Here is a 20,449-nt window from a genome sequence, read left to right as displayed (position 1 = left end):
GGAGGGGAAATGAGGAAACTGGAGAAATCTGAGTTCATCCCTTGTGGTTGGAGGGCTCCTAGGCAGAAGATGAGGTGCTCTTCCTCCAGCCATCGTGTTGCTATGGTCTGGCGATGGAGGAGTCCAAGGACCTGCATGTCCTTGGTGGAGTGGGAGGGGGAGTTTAAGTGTTGAGCCATGGGGTGGTTGGGTTGGTTGGTTCGGGTGTCCCAGAGGTGTTCTCTGAAATGTTCTGCAGGTAGGTGGCCTGTCTCCCCAATATAGAGGAGGGCACATCGGGTGCAGCGGATGCAGTAAATGATTTGTGTGGAGGTGCAGGTGAATTTGTGGCGGATATGGAAGGATCCCTTGGGGCCTTGGAGGGAAGTGAGGGGGGAGGTGTGGGTGCAAGTTTTGCATTTCTTGCGGTTGCAGGGGAAGGTGCCGGGAGTGGAGGTTGGGTTGGTGGGTGGTGTGGACCTGACAAGGGAGTCACGGAGGGAGTGGTCTTTTCGGTATGCTGATAGGGGAGGGGAGGGAAATATATCCCTCGTGGTGGGGTCCATTTGGAGGTGGCGGAAATGACGACGGATGATATGATATATATGGAGGTTGGTGGGGTGGTTGGTGAGGACCGGTGGTGATTGGCAGGGCGGGGCTCAAGGGCGGAGGAGCGGGAAGTGGAGGAGATGCGGTGGAGAGCATCGTCGATCACGTCTTGGGGGGAAATTGTGGTCTTTGAAGAAGGAGGCCATCTGGGTTGTTCAGTATTGGAACTGGTCCTCCTGGGACCAGATGCGGCGGAGACGAAGGAAAGGGGAATATGGGATGGCGTTCGCCTGCACCTCCACACACATCATTTCAATTTGGGTGCTTTCTGTGTACCTGCAAACCTTGAAGCTGCTCACAAACATCCCTTTTTAAATCTCTAAGCACAGAAAAAAGACACCTTTTAAAGGGACCACACAATGCTTTCCCCATTTTACAGTTTTACAAATATCAACTTTGCAACAGCACTAAATGTCTTTGAAACACCCTGTGACACACATTTCAAATAATTATGTACCTGAACCTCTAGATTCCTCTGTTCTCCAAAACTAACTTGATGAATTCTGCAGCATTGTGATAAGGCCTTTTCACTGCTCGGTGTGTACAGCCAGCTATGTTCCTTATTGCCTGAATTGTAGCAGAGAGGATGGTGCCCCCATTCCTGCAAACCACAGTTTCTCCCTCCAGCATCTAGCATAGTTCCATCAGTGTCCCAGGACATGCAGAGCTTGTGCCCTACTTTGTACCTCACCTATCCCCAAAAAACAGAATAGAAACTGGAAATCTTTGGTTCTCCTGTGGCCCCATACATGATACATGTCTCCTTCAGCTGAATGTTCTTTCTCCTTTTCAGTGACTTGCTACTGCTCCTGGGCTTGATATCAGCCATGGTTTCCCTGTATCAACCTTTGCCAAGACATTCTATCAAAAGGGAGAGCCTGCTGGACTTTGATCCCTTTCCCACCCCAGACCCATTTTAATCATTCAACATTTTATTGCATTCAGTGCAGACCATCATTAAACTTAGATGACAGACACTTGGAGTAATGGGTCAACTTTGGTTAGCATTCGCCTCTTAAAATCATTACTGTTAATTTTAGCAGCATTCAGATGCCACTGTTCAACTTGTATGATGGGATGGTGCAAATTGTTTTTGATCAGTAGTTGAACTGCCAGCACATTCATTCTGCATGAAAGTGGGAGCCGAATTGATTGCAAATGAAATGTGGCTGGACTTAGCTTTATTTATTTGCGTCTTCAATGACCTAGTGTCCAGTAGATGTGAATCCTGTGCTTTTGCCTTCGAAGTGACACTAAATCTGCCCATGCAGGATGTTACACCAGTCAATTTCCAGTTGCATTTCACATCGTGAACACCAAGGGATGGCAGTGCACGCCATCAGCATTGGGCTCAGCCAGCCAGCCACCAAAGTATTTTTGCAGCAACCTTTCAGGTGTGTCCTGCAATGCAAGTCTCTAATTCCTAAATGGCTTGCAAGTGGATTGGAGAGTTGCCACGATGCTTGTGGGTGACAGGTGTCGGCTTGATCCTTGGCTACCAGCAAGCATACACCTATCATGCTGCCTTGAGATGCTGTTTGGTGATGAGCAGCATGAAGGCTTCTTATGTTGATGTGAGGTCACTAGGTTCCTGCTCTGACTTCCATATCAAGAATTCTTAACTTCTAGATCATTTGGTGCATTTGGTAAGATAGTGGAAGTTGAATATCAATAAGTTACTTGAATATCAAAGAGGTGAGTTGAAGTATTAGTAAGGGATTTAACAAGTTATAATTCCCCTAATTGACAACTTGTTGCTGCCTAGCCAAAAAAATGGTCTCGCTGCTCAGAAACAACAAGATGTATTGAGTTACTCATGATGTCAATGTAGATCTGATCAGATTTCTCATTTGATTCTGACACTAATCTTGCTGTAGCCCACATTGCTTAGGTCCCTGGAAGGTTCTGTCCAATGTCACTGCAGACTCCAATGCTCTGACTTGTGTTTTCTATAACAGCATCTGTACTGGAAGTGCCTATCATTGTTTAGAACTTAGATCATAACCATAAGACCATAAGAACTTCAATTTGAATCTCATCCAGCCTGATGGAATTAAGTTTCTCTGAAGTTTGTTTATTCTCAATGCAAAGAAAGTGGATTTGAATCAAATTTTCAGAACTGTCTGTAGTTCAGCAGTTATGGGCAAGCTTGTTCTGGTCAGATGATGTAGATGATTTGTACTGCAAATGTGTCACTTTGGTTTAGTTAGATCTGTTTAACTGAGGTTTCGATTCAGGTACATATGATTTGTGTGACCTGAGGAGACACATGGAGCTGAATTTTCCAATATTTTGGCTAAATTCCAATTTCAGAGAGTTCAATGGAGAGTTTCCTGGGATTTCTGGCTGTCACCACGCCTCCCTGAAAGCTTGTCCGGGACCTTTCAATATGATATCAGAAACTGCAAACCTGAATGGTACTGGTATGAGTGAGAACCTCCTGGCTATTCAACTTTCAAAACAACTTGCATCCATATGTAATGAGCTGAAAGCATGTGATAACACAAAGAAACCTTTCCTGATGACTTGCTGAAGTGCCAATCTCTGTGTGGCAGCCACCATTTTTAAATTCAAAAATAGAAAATCCTGGTTTATAAAACTGGATTTATGTCAGTGCTGCCCGTAAGGAAGTTGAATTAAATTCCATACATATTTTGTTGACTTGCGTATTAAAGTTAGGTGAAGATCACCTTTTCTGACCTGATTAGATCAATAGGTCATTTTGCATAATTGTTTGGACAATTTAAGCATTTTTTACAAGCCTCATTGAAAACAGGGTCAGCAGGGGCCAAAGGATATTTCTGTGGGTTACTAATGTATACTGTTTGAACTGGCCATATGTTGTCTTCAAGTGAGTGCATTGAAATCACTCTGTTGCCAGTCATGTTGACTTTTGGCTCAGTTGATTCTTCAGAAAAGTGAATCAGTTTTTTTTCCTAGTGTTACTGGTGTTACTTAAATCAATTTAATGATTATTCAGAGTTGGAATCAATTCTGTATACTCACGAGTATTTGTTTTCATATTTGACAAACTGGAACAAAGTTATATCTGTTTGACTGCAGTCTTAATTCTACCATGAGTACTTTTCCAGTCCAATACTTTAGTTATACTATTTTTGTTTGGCATTGATTACAAATATTGTATTGTAGTAATCATATTTTATACAATAATATAGTTGTGTATTTAGCAATTAATTCACCATTGTATTTTTCATTTTTTATCCATTGGCTTGCTGTTTGAATCAGTAATATTACTTTACAATATCATGTTTGAAAATTCTGTATTTAAATTTGATGAATTTTTAAATCATTTGACATTATACATATATTTTAGAAAACTAAAAAACTAAAAACTGCAATTAGTTCGAACATGATTTCACAATTTTAGAACACCAAAACACATACATTTGCTGTGTTCTTGTGCTACATAGAAAACATGAACAATCAAACAATAATATTTGGTGCAGTGAGAGAAATCAGTGAACTGTTATGTCTGTGAAACATAAAATCCCTACAGTGTGGAAAGAGGCCATTTGGCCAGTTGATTTTGCACCAATCCTCTGAAGAGCATCTCACCCCCAACCCAGCTCCTCACCCAATTTTTGTAACCCTGCATTTTACCATGGCTAATTCACCCAACGTGCACATCTTTGGACTGTGGGAGGAAATGGTCCACCTGATGGAAACCCACGCAGACACTGGGAGAATGTGCAAACTCCAAACAGATAGTTGCCTGAGGCTAGAATCGAACCCGGGTCCCTGGTGCTATGAGGCAGCAGTGCTAATCACTGAGCCACCATTAAACGCCTTAATCATTAATCTTGGAAAATATTGAAAATATCAGTGGTTATAATTTATTGGGACAAAAGGACATTTTACTCCTGTTTTCACTTGTAGGACTCTCTGTCTTGCAACTCCAATTAGTCCAAGGAGGACATTTGTAGAGGGCTATGGTGGGGAGGAGTACTATCATCAAGTCGAGGGCACCTGCTTTTCTTTCTGAAAGGAGTTTCTTATAAAATTTAAAAACATTTCAGGAAAATACCTGAGTGGGAAAGCCTGCCATGAGAATCAATTTCGTAAAGAAGTTCTATAGTTGCTGTTTCTCTGCAGGATTACATGTTATTGTGCACAGTGATTAATTCAAGCATGTATCAAATTTGAAACATGTCTCAGGTCAATTGATCTTAATCCATGAACATTCACATTTTTTACACTCTGATTTTTAATTTCCCATTGGGATTGAGGTGTGCAACCTCATTGTAGGTGTGCATGCGTATCTGCTCAAGTTTCTCAACATAGGTGTTCAGAAGTATGTTATCAAGAAATGAAATGAGTTTTAATTCTTAACCACTTTTTAAACATTGACATGTTTTGTGACAAAAAGTAATTAGAACTATTTTTTGCTTGCTTGACACCTTCAAATTCTTATTTAGAGTAACCGAATTTGAGACGCTTCAGGTTTACACACTAGTTCAAAGTAATTAAAATAAAAACCAAATCTGGAATGCACTCTGATCTGGCAGCATTGTTTATGAAAGAGATAGAGTTAACATTTTGAGTTGAATGTGATTCTTCAGAAGTGAAGGAAGGTAGAAACATGATGGGTTTAATCCGGTTGAAAGGGGAAGGAAGAACAAAAGAGCAAAGATAAGGCAGGACAGGAAAGATTAAATGTCAAAGATGTCATGGAAGAGAAAGCAAAGGGATTGGTAGTCATTGTAGTAAAGAGATGAAACATTTGTCCAGTACGAGAATCAGTGCCAGATCATTAAATGGCTTTGTCTGAAAACAAGAATACAAGAAGCAAGATTCCATTTGGCACTTGGCAAGAAAATAAAATCAAATTGGGAATCAGCCTGTGTTGTGAAATTGTTGAACACAGTGTTAAATTCAGAAGGTTGTGAAGTGGCTATCAGAAGATGAGGTATAATACTTTGAGCATTGAACTTCACTGGATTGCTGCAACAAGCTGAGGACTGAAATGTGAGCTTGAGACCAAGGTGCTGATTTCCAGTAAGCAACTAGAAGTGTGGGGTTAGGCTTGCAGACTGAGTGAAAATGCTTCCTCAAAGCAGTCACCAAATCTGGTTTGGTCTCCCTAATCTCTAATGTCGAGACAACAACATCAATTGCCCCAATACCTCAACGTATTCCCACTCCTAAATGTTATGCTTTAAGCCAATATTCCTACTTATACTTTGTCCTGGAACATTTCACATCATTAAATTAAAAATCACACAACACCAGGTTATAGTCCAACAGGTTTAATTGGAAGCACACTAGCTTTCCATCTTGGAGGATGGTCACCCAAAGGCAGACTTCGGGACAGGCAGCAGTGAAAAGTGGCCGAGCAGCGGCTGATAGCTAAGTTCGGTACCCATAGGGAGGGCCTCAACTGGGACCTTGGGTTCATGTCACATTACTGGTGACCACCATTGCACTATACACACACACATACACACACACTCTCACACACACACAGGCACTCCTATACACACATACACACGGATACACATATACATAGACACGCACACACACACACCACACACCCTTACAGACACATGCACTCCCACACTCATACTCCCCCTCACAGACTTAAGATACTCTACACTCACTACACACACACACATACACTTTCTCACACTCACAACCCCCAACCCAGACAGACACACACACGAGACAAAGACACACATGCACATATATATTTTGTGAGGTGAATTTGTACTTCCAGGGTTACATTGTACTTTACTCAAAAACTACATGCATTCATGTAGAACTCTGAGCTCAAAAACTGCATGAATTCATGTAAAACACCGTTATCTCACTTTTTAGATTAGAATTAATCTAAACATCATGGCATAGACAGAGAACATGGGGGGCTAACACCTTCAACATATTGTCTAGCTATCACCATTGTTAACAGCTAACCTGAGAATGCAACTTTTTAAAAAAAGGTTTTGTGATTTACACATGAAAGAAGTGAAACTATCACTGTATTCTAACAGATGAAAGGTTTAACAGACAGTCAATTTTTCAATGTGTAATTTCAGTTACATCACACTGTAAATTTTTGCTAGAAATTCTGTGTGTTAGGATTGAGCCCTCCACAATCACCTGATGAAGGAGCGACGCTCCAAAAGCTAGTGTGCTTCCAATTAAACCTGTTGGACTATAACCTGGTGTTGTGTGATTTTTAACTTTGTACACCCCAGTTCAACACCGGCATCTCCAAATCATTTCACATCATGGTTGTCTGTGAATTCACTGCTCCTGAGCCTCTTTATCAATTTTGTAAACCTGTTCAACTCTTTGTGTTGTAATGCTCGTTTATTTACATCAATACATGGGTTCTCAACTGCAGTTACTTAGTGCAGTGTTTAAAGCATTTCTCTTCACATTCAAGTTAGATTGGTTTGTTCTCTCTTATTGATGTCAGTCATGTAATCAGTTACGTTCGGATTTGCTTGAATCCCAGAATACCACACACATGGTATCTTCTCTTGCAGTCTCCTTACCATCCCAATGTCCCAAATATACTTTCCAAATGAAGCAGCAATTAATTCTTGTAGAGATTGTCAACATTACTGGCAAGGCCAGCATTTTTTTCCATCCCTACTTGCCTTTGCACTGAATGCTTTTCAGAACCAATTCATAGGGCAATTAACAGTCAAGCACATTGTTGTGGTAATGGACTCACATGTAGATCAAACAGATAAGGATGGCAGATTTCCTTTCCTAAAGGACATTAGTGAGCCAGATGCATTTTGACAACAATCACCAGTGGTAGTCATTAGGCCAGCTGTTATTTTAGTTCCAGATTTTCACTGAAGTGCAATATCACTATTTGCCACGGTGGGATTTCAACCAAAGTCCCCAGAATATCTCTCTGGGGCTCTGGGTTATAGTCCAGTGACATTGGCTCTGTATGGCTCAGCATATGTCAGTTCAAATTAATTTGATCACAACTAAACTTGTATGAAGTTTGAAGTGTACATTTGCAAATGGTATATTTTGTGATATGTGAAAATTTACTTTATTAGAATATACAAACCCTACCATTTTCTGGCAAGTTCAGTGTGTATATATCACACAAATCTAGCAATTTAATGGCATTTTGTGCATTTCAATACCAATGCTTGCAGCAAGACACTGTTATACCACTGCAGGCCAACTATAAAGTCATAGAGATGTATAGCATGGAAACAGACCCTTTGGTCCAACTCATCCATGCTGACCAGATATCCCAACCCAATCTAGTCCCACTTGCCAGCACCCAGCCCATAACCCTCCAAACCCTTCCTATTCATATACCCATCCAGATGCCTCTTAAATGTTGCAATTGTACCAGCCTCCACCACTTCCTCTGGCAGTTCATTCTATACTCGTACCACCCTCTGAGTGAAAAAGTTGCCCCTTAGGTCCCTTTTATATCTTTCCCCTCTCACCCTAAACCTATGCCCTCTAGTTCTGGACTCACCGACCCCAGGGAAAAGACTTTGTCTATTTACCCTATCCATGCCCCTCATAATTTTGTAAACCTCTGTAAGGTCACACCTCAGCCTCTGACGCTCCAGGGAACACAGCCCCAGCCTGTTCAGCCTCTCCCTATAGCTCAAATCCTCCAACCCTGGCAACATCCTTGTAAATCTTTTCTGAACCCTTTCAAGTTTCACAACATCTTTCCAATCGGAATGAGACCAGAATTGCACACAATATTCCAACAGTGGCCTAACCAATGTCCTGTACAGCCGCAACATGACCTCCCAACTCCTGTACTCAGTACTCTGATCAATAAAAGAAAGCATACCAAATGCCGCCTTCACTATCCTATCTATCTGCAACTCCACTTTCAAGGAGCTATGAACCTGCACTCCAAGGTCTCTTTGTTGAGCAACACTCCCTAGGACCTTACCATTAAGTGTATCTGCTAAGATTTGCTTTCCCAAAATGCAGCACCTTGCATTTATCTGAATTAGACTCCATCTGCCACTTCTCAGCCTATTAGCCCAGTTGGTCAAGATCCTGTCGTAATCTGAAGTAACTCTCTTCGCTGTTCACTACATCTCCAATTTTGGTGTCATCTGCAAACTTACTAACTGTACCTCTTATGCTCGCATCCAAATCATTTATGTAAATGACAAAAAGTAGAGGGCCCAGCACCAATCCTTACCTGTGTTTAACTGCTACAGTTGCTTGAAGTTGTTTTCCAATTTGCACTTCAATAGTAAACATTGTTAGCCTTATCACGATTTTCATACCAAAAATAAATTCTTAAAATATACGCCATCTGAAATAAAGGTAAGTGAGGGCTGATTGCCAATGTGGATGTTTAAGATAAGGCAGATAGCTTTCTTGCAGCACTGATTTATTTGGAGATAATGGATCCATAGTTCCTGATTTACTGTCCCAGTGAGTGCCATTTAATCAGAAGTGAAATCTAGGTGTAGATTGTGTACCATCAGAGTATTGTAGAATCCCTACACTGCAGAAGCAGGCTATTTAGCCTGTTGAGTCTGCATTGACTCTCCGAAGAGCATCCCTTGCAGACCCACCCTCTACCATGTCCCCCTAACCCTGCATTTCCCATGGCTAATCGAGCTAACCTGCATATCCCTGGACACTATGGAGAATTTAGCACAGCCAATCTGTCAAACCTACACATCTTTGAAGTGTAGGAGGAAACTGGAGCACCCGTTGAGAACCCACACAGGCAGTTGCATGAGGGTGGAATTGAACCCAAGACTCTGGTGCTATGAGGCAGCAGTGCTAAAAGTGGAGCAACTGTGCTACCCCAAACTTGTATGTTAATTATATATTAAGAGCAAATAGTTATTTGAGGTAATACATGTGACTAGGTTCCAAAAGGGTTTTAATAAGATGTCGCACAACAAACTCGTGTAATTTTAGAGACTGTGAAATAAAAGGAACAGTACCAACGTGGATACAAATTTAAAGTTATTTTCAGACTAAAGGAAGGTTTGTAGTTGAGCACTGCAGAAATCAGCATTAAACACCTATTATTCCAGATATATTAGAATAACCTAGACTTAGATGTAGAATTTCAAATTTCACTGTATCAAAGTTTGGAGGTGCTAGACAACTTGGAACTATTGCAAATCATGAGTTTGGAAAAGTTTGAAGAAAACCTGGCAACATAGTGAAGTCGGCAGAAAAATGGCAACAAAATTTAATGCAGAAGAGAATTGTGAAATAGTTCCTTTTTAATATTTCCATGTTATATTTCTACATCTATATTTTTGTAATGTAAATTGCCTATGTACGATTTTCCCACAGCAGTTATACCCTTCCATTGTTAGTGGTGCTGTCTATTTACATCTAATTGCTGTCTATTTACATCGGCAATTTTCTTTATAAATGTAGAAATAGGAACTTAGAATGAGAAATAAAAGTTGACAGGAAGTGATATGGATGCATAATTTTACTAATTTGTATAAATTATACATGATTACTATAATTAAGCTTTTGATTATTTTATTAGCTAAAACTTTGCTTATTTTTCCAAGTAAACTATAATTTAGGGTCATTTCCTACAGTGCAAGCCACTATGATTTCTGAAAGTTTGTAACTTTTCTATTTCATGAGAAAGGCAGTGAGGACAGAGCATGTTGTTTTAATATACTTGAAGAGGATAATGATCATCAAAATAGATTATTCTTCTGAAGTGTGCAACATATTGTTTAGAGTGGTGTTACAGTCATCATTCAATGTTACTACAGTTCTTATTGTTGCATATGAATTGCCATGATGTGTGACAAGTATTTAGTTAAATTTAAAAACCTATACAAAAAGTAAACAAGATAACATTTTATTTTCAAACTTCTTACTTTCTTCCATCCTTCATTCCTTTGAAAAGTGAAATCCTTATCACACTGTTTTTCTTCACTGAAAATCGGCTCAATTTAGCACTCCTGTACTTCTGTAGGCACTGACAATGTTTAGCACTCTTCAGGTAGTAAGCTAAAATAGAAGGTAGACAGTGAAGACTAGTGTTGAATAGAATCAGAATATTACTGAATGAATCAGAATTTTTTGTCAACATTAAAAAGACAATTAAAGGCACTCTGCCTCTGTACAATATAGTATAATAAAGCATGGACAAGTCGGACCGAAAGGTCTGTTTCCATGCTGTGCATCTCTATGACTCTAAATGGGTATAATTTAATTTCCATCACAGAGACATAGAAACAAAGGAATCATGTTAGGGAATTAAACGTTCAGTAGTATTTGCCATTTAGGATGGATAGTATGATGTAAATTGTGTGGTTTCTCCATACTTTTAAAATTGTTCATTGTAAATTTAGGTATTTGTTTTGAAATTAATCTGTATACTCTGTATGTTGGAGTTTAATGATTAGCTTGAAAACATTTCTGTAACAATGATAGTTTCTTTTAAAGGTGTTTTTGAGGCCTAGCTTTAGAATTAATCATTTTTTCTTAACCTTGGATTATTTTGCAAACCAGCAAGATAAATAATGGCATTTCAGGGTTTTGTTTTGGAGATTCCTGGAACTTTTGTATTAGCTGAAAGAAAATATCCATAGCTTAGGAAAAAACAGAAAAAAGAATTCACAGATCTCTTTACACTATTGATATTTAGAAATCTGTTATAAAACAAATAACTGAGTTATCATAGTCCTCTGTGTTAGAGAAAATCAAAGATTCACAATCCTCTGAATAATAAAATGTTACCTTGTTTCAGTCCCAACTGGCTTCCCCTTTATCTTAAGATTGCATCTTCTGGTTTAGACTCCCCAACCAGGAGAAACCTCTACCTTGTCTATCTCTTTAAAGTATATTGTGGTTTCAAAGAGATCATTCTTGATACTCAAGAGAAAACAAGCCTAATTTCTTCAATCTCCCTTCATAGGGTAGTCTCATGATCCTGGGGACAAATCTATAGAACATAGAACATTACAGTGCAGTACAGGCCCTTCGGCCATCGATGTTGCGCTGACCTGTCATACCAATCTGAAGCCCATCTAACCTACACTATTCCATGTACGTCCATATGCTCGTCCAATGACGACTTAAATGCACTTAAAGTTGGCAAATCTACTACCGTTGCAGGCAAAGCATTCCATACCCTTACTACTCTCTGAGTAAAAAAACTACCTCTGACATCTGTCCTATATCTATTACCCCTCAATTTAAAGCTATGCCCCCTTGTGCTTGCCGTCACCATACTTGGAAAAAGGCTCTCCCTGTCCACCTGATCTAACCCTCCGATTACCTTATATGTCTCTATTAAGTCACCTCTCAACCTTCTTCTCTCTAACGAAAACAGCCTCAAGTCCCTCAGCCTTTCCTTGTAAGACCTTCCCTCCATACCAGGCAACATCCTAGTAAATCTCCTCTGTGCCCTTTCCAAAGCTTCCACATCCTTCTTATAATGTGGTGACCAGAACTGTACACAATACTCCAAGTGCAGCCGCACTAGAGTTTTGTACAGCTGCAGCATACCTCATGGTTCCGGAACTCGATCCCTCTATTAATAAAAGCTAAAACACTGTATGCCTTTTTAACAACCCTGTCAACCTGGGTGGCAACTTTCAAGGATCTGTGTACCTGGACACCGAGATCTCTCTGCTCATCTACACTACCAAGAATCTTACCATTAGCCCAGTACTTTGCATTCCGGTTACTCCGACCAAAGTGAATCACCTCACACTTGTCCGCATTAAACTCCATTTGCCACCCCTCAGCCCAGCTCTGCAGCTTATCTATGTCTCTCTGTTACCTACTACATCCTTTGTCACTATCCACAACTCCACTGACCTTAGTGTCGTCTGCAAATTTACTAACCCAACCTTCTGCACCCTCATCCAGGTCGTTTATAAAAATGACGAACAACAGTGGACCCAACACCAATCCTTGCGGTACACCACTGGTAACTGGACTCCAGGATGAACATTTCCCATCAACCACCACCTTCTGTCTTCTTTCAGCAAGCCAATTACTGATCCAAACTGCTATATCTCCCACAATCCCATTCCTCCGCATTTTGTACAATAGCCTACTGTGGGGCACCTTATCGAACGCCTTGCTAAAATCCATATACACCACACCAACCGGTTTACTCTCATCTACCTGTTTGGTCACCTTCTCAAAGAACTCAATAAGGTTTGTGAGGCACGACCTACCCTTCACAAAACCATGCTGACTATCCCTAATCAAATTATTATTTTCTAGATGGTTATAAATCCTCTCTCTCATAACCTTTTCGAACACTTTACCAACAACTGAAGTGAGGCTCACTAGTCTATAATTACCAGGATTGTCTCTACTCCCCTTCTTGAACAGGGGAACCACATTTGCTATCCTCCAGTCTTCTGGCACTATTCCTGTAGACAATGACGATTTAAAGATCAATGCCAAAGGCTCGGCAATCTCCTCCCTGGCTTCCCAGAGGATCCTAGGATAAATCCCATCCGGCCCAGGGGAACGTATCTTTTTTCACACTCTGCAGGATTTCTAATACTTCTTCCTTGTGAACCTCAATCACACCTAGTCTAGTAGCCTGTATCTCAGTATTCTCCTCGACAACATTGTAATTTTCTAGAGTGAATACTGTTGAAAAATATTCATTAAGTGCTTCCCCTATCTCCTCTGACTCCACACACAACTTCCCACTACTATCCTTGATTGGCCCTAATCTTACTCTCGTCATTCTTTTATTCCTTAAATATGTATAGAAAGCTTTAGGGTTTATCCTGATCCTATCCACCAACAACTTCTCATGTCTCCTCCCGGCTCTTCTGAGCTCTCTCTTTACGTCTTTCCTGGCTACCTTGTAACCCTCAAGCACCCTAACTGAGCCTTTATATCTCATCCTAACATAAGCCTTCTTCTTTCTCTTGACCAGAGATTCCACTTCCTTCGTAAACCACGGCTCCCGTACTCTACAGCTTCCTCCTTGCCTGACAGGTACGTACTTATCGAGGACACAGGAGCTTTTCCTTGAATAAACTCCACATTTCTAATGTGCCCATCCCCTGCAGTTTCCTTCCCCATCCTATGCTTCCTAAATCTTGCCTAATTGCATCGTAATTGCCTTTCCCCCAGCTGTAACTCTTGCCCAGTGGTATATAGCTATCACTAAAGTAAACATAATAGAATTGTGATTGCTGTCACCAAAGTGCTCACCTACTTCCAAGTCTAACACCTGGCCGGGCTCATTACCCAATACTAAATCTAATGTGGCTTCGCCCCTTGTTGGCCTGTCTACATACTGTGTCAGGAAGCCCTCCTGCACACACTGGACAAAAACTGACCCATCTATCGTACTCCTACTATAATGTTCCCAGTCAATATTTGGAAAGTTGAAGTCCTCCATGACAACTACCCTGTCTCTCTCACTCCTATCGAGAATTATCTTTGCTATCCTTTCCTCTACATCTCTGGAACTATTCAGAGGCCTATAGAAAACTCCCAACATGGTGACCTCTCCTTTCCTGTTTCTAACCTCAGCCCATACTACCTCAGTTGATGAGTCCCCAAACATCCCTTCTGTAATACTGTCCTTGACCAACAATGCCATACCTCCCCCTCTTTTACCATCTTCTCTGTTCTTACTGAAACATCTAAATCCTGGAACCTGCAACAACCATTCCTGTCCCTGCTCTATCCATGTCTTCGAAATGGCCACAACATCGAAGTCCCAGGTACCAACCCATGCTGCAGGTTCACCCACCTTATTCCGGATGCTCCTGGCGTTGAAGTAGATACACTTCAAACCAACTTCTTGCTTGCTGGTACCATCTTGCATCCCTGAAACTTGATTTTGCACCTCCCTACTCTCAACCTTTTCTATACTTGAACTACAATTTTGGTTCCCATCCCCCTGCTGCATTATTTTTAACCCACCCCAATAACCTTAGCGAATTTCCCCCTCAGGATATTGGTAACTCCTCTGGTTCAGATGAAGACCATCCTGCTTGTAGAGGTCCCACCTACCCCAGAAAGAGCCCCAATTATCCAAGAATCCAAAACCCTCCCTCCTGCACCATCCTTGTAGCCACGTGTTCAACTCCTTTCTCTCCCTATTCCTTGCCTCACTAGCACATGGCACGGGCAACAAACCAGAGACAACAACTCTGTTCATAGCATTCTCTTTATGGCAGTTAGTGTCCTCCGACTGAAAAGTGTCGAAAGTATTTCTGATACTCCAAATGCAATCTAACTAAGGCAGTTGAAGCAAGACTTCTCTACTGCTGTTCTCAAATTGTCTAGCAATAAAAGCTAACATCATCCCTAATTGCTTGCTGTGCATATATTTTACATTTCAGTGATTTATCAAAGCACGACCATGTCTCTTTGGAAAGCTACATTTTGTAATCTCTTACTATTTAAGAGGGATTCTACACATCTGTTCCTCCTACCAAAATAACAAACCGCTCAGTTTTCCGAAATTCATTCCATTTGCCACGTTCATGCCAACTGACTAGGTCTGTGCAAATCCCTTTGAATTTGCTTTTGCATTTTCTTCACAGCGCCTCACTTCACTTAGCTCTTTGTCAAATGCAAACTTGGAAAAATTACATTTTTTTAATCACCTTATTCAGATGGTTGTTTTGTACAATTGGGCCCATTTACTGATCGTTGAGGTACCACACTAGTTGGAACCTGCCATTTTAAAAATGACCCATTGATGTTTACCATCTAACTGACAGGGAGAATCCTGAATTCTTGCATTAAACATTTCCTCCCGTCAGACATGTTTTAATTTTGCTAATCAAAATGCAATGGACATTTTTATCAAAAGCTTTCTGAAAATGCAAGTATGTTATGTCAACTGATGCCCTTTGTCAATTCTGTATGTAACATCCTCAAAAAACTCCAACCAGTTCATCAAACATGGTGTCCCATTCACTAACATGACTAATACCAGTCAGGTCATTAGAATGGTAGATGTGATCTATACGGACTTCAGTAAGGCGTTCGCCGAGGTCCCCCATAGGAGACTGATTAGCAAGGTTAGATTTCATGGAATACGGGGAGAACTAGCCATTTGGATACAGAACTGGCTCAAAGGTGGAAGACAGAGATAGTGGAGGGTTATTTTTCAGACTGGACGCCTGTGACCAGTGGAGTGCCACAAGGATCAGGCTGGGTCCTCCACTTTTTGTCATTTATATAAATGATTTGGCTGTGAGCATAAGAGATACAGTTAGTAAGTTTGCAAATGACACCAAATTTAGAGGTGTAGTGGACAGCGAAGAGGGATACCTCAGGCCACTGTTGGAACATTGTGTGCAATTCTGGTCTCCTTCCTATCGGAAAGATGTTGCGAAACGTGAAAGGGTTCAGAAACGATTTACAAGGATGTTGCCAGGGTTGAAGGATTTGAGCTATAGGGAGAGGCTGAACAGGCTGGGGCTATTTTCCCTGGAGTGTCAGAGGCTGAGCGGTGACTTTATTGAAGTTTACAAAATTATAAGGGGCATGGATATGGTAAATAAACAAAGTCTTTTCCCTGGGGGTGGGGGAGTCCAGAAGTAGAGGGCATAGGTTTAGGATGAGAGGGGAAAGATATAAAAGAGACCTCAGGGGCAACTTTTTCACACACAGGGTGGTACGTGTATGGAATGAGCTGCCAGAGGATGTGGTGGAGACTGGTACAATTGCAACATTTAAGAGTCATTTGGATGGGTATATGAATAGGAAGGGTTTGGAAGGATATGGGCTGGGTGCTGGCAGGTGGGACTAGATTAGGTTGGGATATCTGGTCGACATGGACGAGTTGGACCGAAGGGTCTGTTTCCATGCTGTACATCTCTATGACTCTATCCATGTGTCCATTTATACCATTCTTGATAATAAAATTTAGCATTTCCTCTCAATATGATACAAGGTGTATAATTCCCATTTTGTTTATCTCTCCCTTCTTAAATAATGGGATGATAATTGCCATCTTTGAATCTGCAGGAACCATGCCAGAATCTATAGAACTTTTCAAGATGATGCATTCACAATTTCCATAGTTATCTCTTCCAACACTCTAGGAATTAAAATATCAGGGACCAGAGACTTGTCAACTATTACTTATCAAACTTTAGTTATGAATACTAGTTTCCTTTAATTCCTCATTCTCCTTAATCTGTTGGATTGTGAATTCTAGGAGATTAAATTTATCATTAAAGACAGCAATAAAATGATCATTCAGCTTCCCTAATCCCCATTTTAAATTCCCTGACTTTGCTTTTATGACCTTTATTTGTCTTAAACAAATATTTCCTTTTTATGCAGATGTGGAGGCTTTTACTGTCTTTTTTTGTAGTTGCATTCACATTCCATTCTCCCTTTCTTTATCACCTTCTGAGTCCTCCTTTGCTATATTCTAAAATCCTCCAATCCCCAGGTTTATTGCTATTACTAGAGCTTTATGGGCTTTTTTTTATAATCCTTAACATTTTTGTTCGCCATGATTGACTAATTGTTTTAGGTGTTTGTACCTTTAAAGAAGGTACATTTGTTGTAAACAATGCAATTGTTCATTAAAGACGATCCGTTGCCAATGTACCGTGCTTCTACTTACTGTAATCATCTCAGTCAATTTGTCCTTCACACCTAAAATTTTTGTTTTGTTCAAAATTAGCACCTTGTCTTCAAATTGAACTACCTCATTTTCAAATAAAGTGTTACATTATCACTGATGCTAATCTCTGTGAGGATATACTTGCCATACAAGGATTGCAACATGACCTGACTAATCTTTTGGGTGATGGGATTTTCTTGAGGAGGGATTGAAGAAACTGGACCTGTAGTAGAGTTGTGAAGAATGAGAGATGATCTCATTGGAACTTACAAAATTCTTTCGGGCTATAGCAGATAGAGGGAGCTAGGATGTTTCCGCTGGTTGGTAAATCTATAACCAGGAAATATAATCTCAAAATGGGGAGTACATCATTTTAAGACTGAGAACTAGAGAAATATCTTTACTAACAGGGTGATGATCTTTTGGCATTTTCTACCCCAGAGGCCTCTGGAAGCTGAATTATTGAGCATGTTCAGTATAAAAATTGATACTGCAGGAAACTGGCATTATGTTAGATGAGTCACCTTGATCTGAATGAAAGGCAGGGCAGTCCTGACAGGTTGAATGACCTTCACCTATTGGAAGGAGTACTTAAGCAAGCTGGCAGTATAGAATATTCTGCTTTGCAAGAACGTTTTTTCCTCCCTCCTCAAGCTCATTGGTAGATTTAGTATCCTTTCCCCAACTTTGCAGACACTTTGAATGTGATTCTCATTGATGTCTGGATTCAAACTGCAATTTCCTGCTGCTAGGTTAAATGTTCCAAGAATGAAATCCCTGGTCTAGGGGATAAATTATTTTGATCTATAACTGTTTGCTCATTTACTTGTTTCAGAACTTATCTAAATCTGTGATTAATATGGAATTCTAACTTTATCATGACAGTGTAAAAATGTCTGCACGTGACTGCATAAACCCTGTGATAATGTATTACACTATTCCAAGAATTCAATAAATGAAATTGTTCAAAACATTTAAAATCACAGGTACAAAAGCAAAACATTTTGCTTCAGGAAATCTGAAACAAAAAATACAAAATAATCAGGTCTGGCAGGATCTGTGAATAGAGAAGCAGTGTTAATGTTTCAAGTTCTGATGAAAAGTCACAGACCATTTAGTGTGCTAGTGTTCTCTTTCAGATATTCCCATCCAGTTAAGTATTCTGGTGTATTCAGGTTTCAAATTGATAATTTTTCAGGAACACTTTAGATAAACAAGGGAGAAAAATGACCTAATAACAAGTAGAAATGGATAGGAAACGAAGTTTTTGGGAAAGAAAAGTCCACACAATATGGAGATTTAGTTTATTTTGACTTGCTGGTGCTATGTAAATCTATTAAGTGTACAATGGCCAGTTTCTATTCTTTTATAAAGCTCATAACTATTTAGTACCAACGAGATGAAGAGCATACAAAGTTGAATTTGTTAATCCAATCATAAATTAAAGTAAGCTTTTAGAACTTTTAATTTACTCTTACCATTGATTTATATAATTAGAGGTTTTTGCAATTCCACCATTCAAAAGTTGTTCAAAATTTCTGGGAAAATAAATTATGAAGAAGAGTTAAAAGAGCTCAATTCGTAGTTGATGCAAGAACTTGTTTTACTAAATAGTGATGATCACACTCAGTTATCTTTTTTCAATTTTGATAATGGCTTTCTATTTGTATATTTCATATTTAATAATGAAGTATGGACTAATTTATATTGATGTACAGAAAAGCAATTTACTGTTCCTTAGATCATTCATTTAGTTTGTACAACCATGTTTGCATGTTGTTAGCCTATTTGCATAGTAATATAATTTCTCACAGTCAAACTTTATGCTATTACCTACTCTGTATTGTGCACATACACCAAAGGTCCATGTGAAACACAGAAAACCAGCCTTTTGAAGTTCAATCAGCATGTCCTTGTTCATTGACAGATACTTACACGAATATTTGGGGCCGGTCTCTATCCTCCAAATTTAAAAGAGCATCCTTAGTGTGCTGATGTGATTGTTTACTTTTTTCATCCTCTATGTGCTTTTGAGGTATCAACTCAATACTCTGGTTTAACATTTTGAATTGTTTTCCAATAAATATCTGACTCATCTCAATATATGTTGAACCTTGCCAAGAAATATTTGGATTTTATGTTAATCCAGAATTTATTCACAATCTTCATTTGTTAAGAACTCATTGTCCATTGCTCAAAAATTGAAATCCAAGCATTCTTGATAACTCTTTAAGAGTACATTTAGGTTGGTGGTGTTGATGGAGCTGGATGATGGGAAGGCTTAATTTGGATCTGTAAGATCTTTGCCCTTATTAAATATGTGTTTTCCCCAAGGAATTTGAACCAACTTCCCCTATGTCTTTCAGAAGTTTGCCTTTACTAATCCAGTATCCTTACCTTTGACTCTTCACTATCATATTCTACCTTAATTTAAACCATGTTGTGGGCACATATCATCTGTTTGCAATGGTTATCTTCCCTACATAATTTTTGCATGACTATTTCATTCAATGTTTCTTTCTTGGACACGAAAAATACAAATCTAGGTAGCAGCTCTTGATATGTTAAAACAAACCTTTACCAATTGATCACTTACGTTTCCTTTTATTCTTTGTTTTGCAATTGCTAAAACTACCAACATTATTGTTCCTGCACAGCTGTCTAAAATGCTCTGCAAATCCTCACTGTTAGCTCATCTTCAATCTTTGTCTATAATAGTGTTTTAGTATTTATCTTGATTATTCAAAATTTCATGTAGAGGAAAGTCCCTGAAATGTCTTTGCACATTATGTGGTTTGACCACAATGTGTTGCTACAAAGGCTAGTAAGAGAAAGTGAATTAAATATGTTTGAAAGCAAAATTGCTAAATTATTCATTGACGATTCTTAAAATAAATAAATATCACATAACTGATTGTCTAAATTAACATCTCTTGTATTTTGTGATTTAAGACTGCTTAACAAATGATGATCCCAGACTTTAGTACTACTTATGCCCAATCCATTAAGTTGTTGAGGAAGTTTGAGGATATGTTAAGGGAAATGTTTTGTGAACTGTCAGAACTCTGGGGAGATGCAAGTCCATTTTTTGTGTTTTGAAAGCTGTAATATATGATTGACACCAGTATTTGCAAAAGATAAATGAGTAATTTGTTAATGTAGCCTCAATTGGGTCCCTAGGTTTATCTCAAAAAGAGGTCTTACAGTAAAGATGTCAGCGGAACTTAGCATGGAACACCTTCCATGTAGCTGTTTCTTTGACCAGCAGCCTCAAAACTGCCTGACTGCTTGCTCTGAACAGCC

The 20,449-nt window shown here is 39.5% G+C and overlaps 1 protein-coding gene across 14 annotated transcripts in view; it reads left to right on the top strand.

Annotated features, from left to right (window-relative positions):
* The window catches only part of nlgn1 (neuroligin 1), a 689,649-nt gene that overhangs the window by 199,301 nt on the left and 469,899 nt on the right, over positions 1-20,449 (top strand). The gene's annotated exons all lie outside the window — the stretch shown is intronic.

This window comes from Chiloscyllium punctatum, chromosome 6, assembly GCF_047496795.1.
Source record: "Chiloscyllium punctatum isolate Juve2018m chromosome 6, sChiPun1.3, whole genome shotgun sequence".
Classification (NCBI taxonomy): domain Eukaryota; kingdom Metazoa; phylum Chordata; class Chondrichthyes; order Orectolobiformes; family Hemiscylliidae; genus Chiloscyllium; species Chiloscyllium punctatum.
This window is presented reverse-complemented; position numbering and strand designations above follow the sequence as displayed.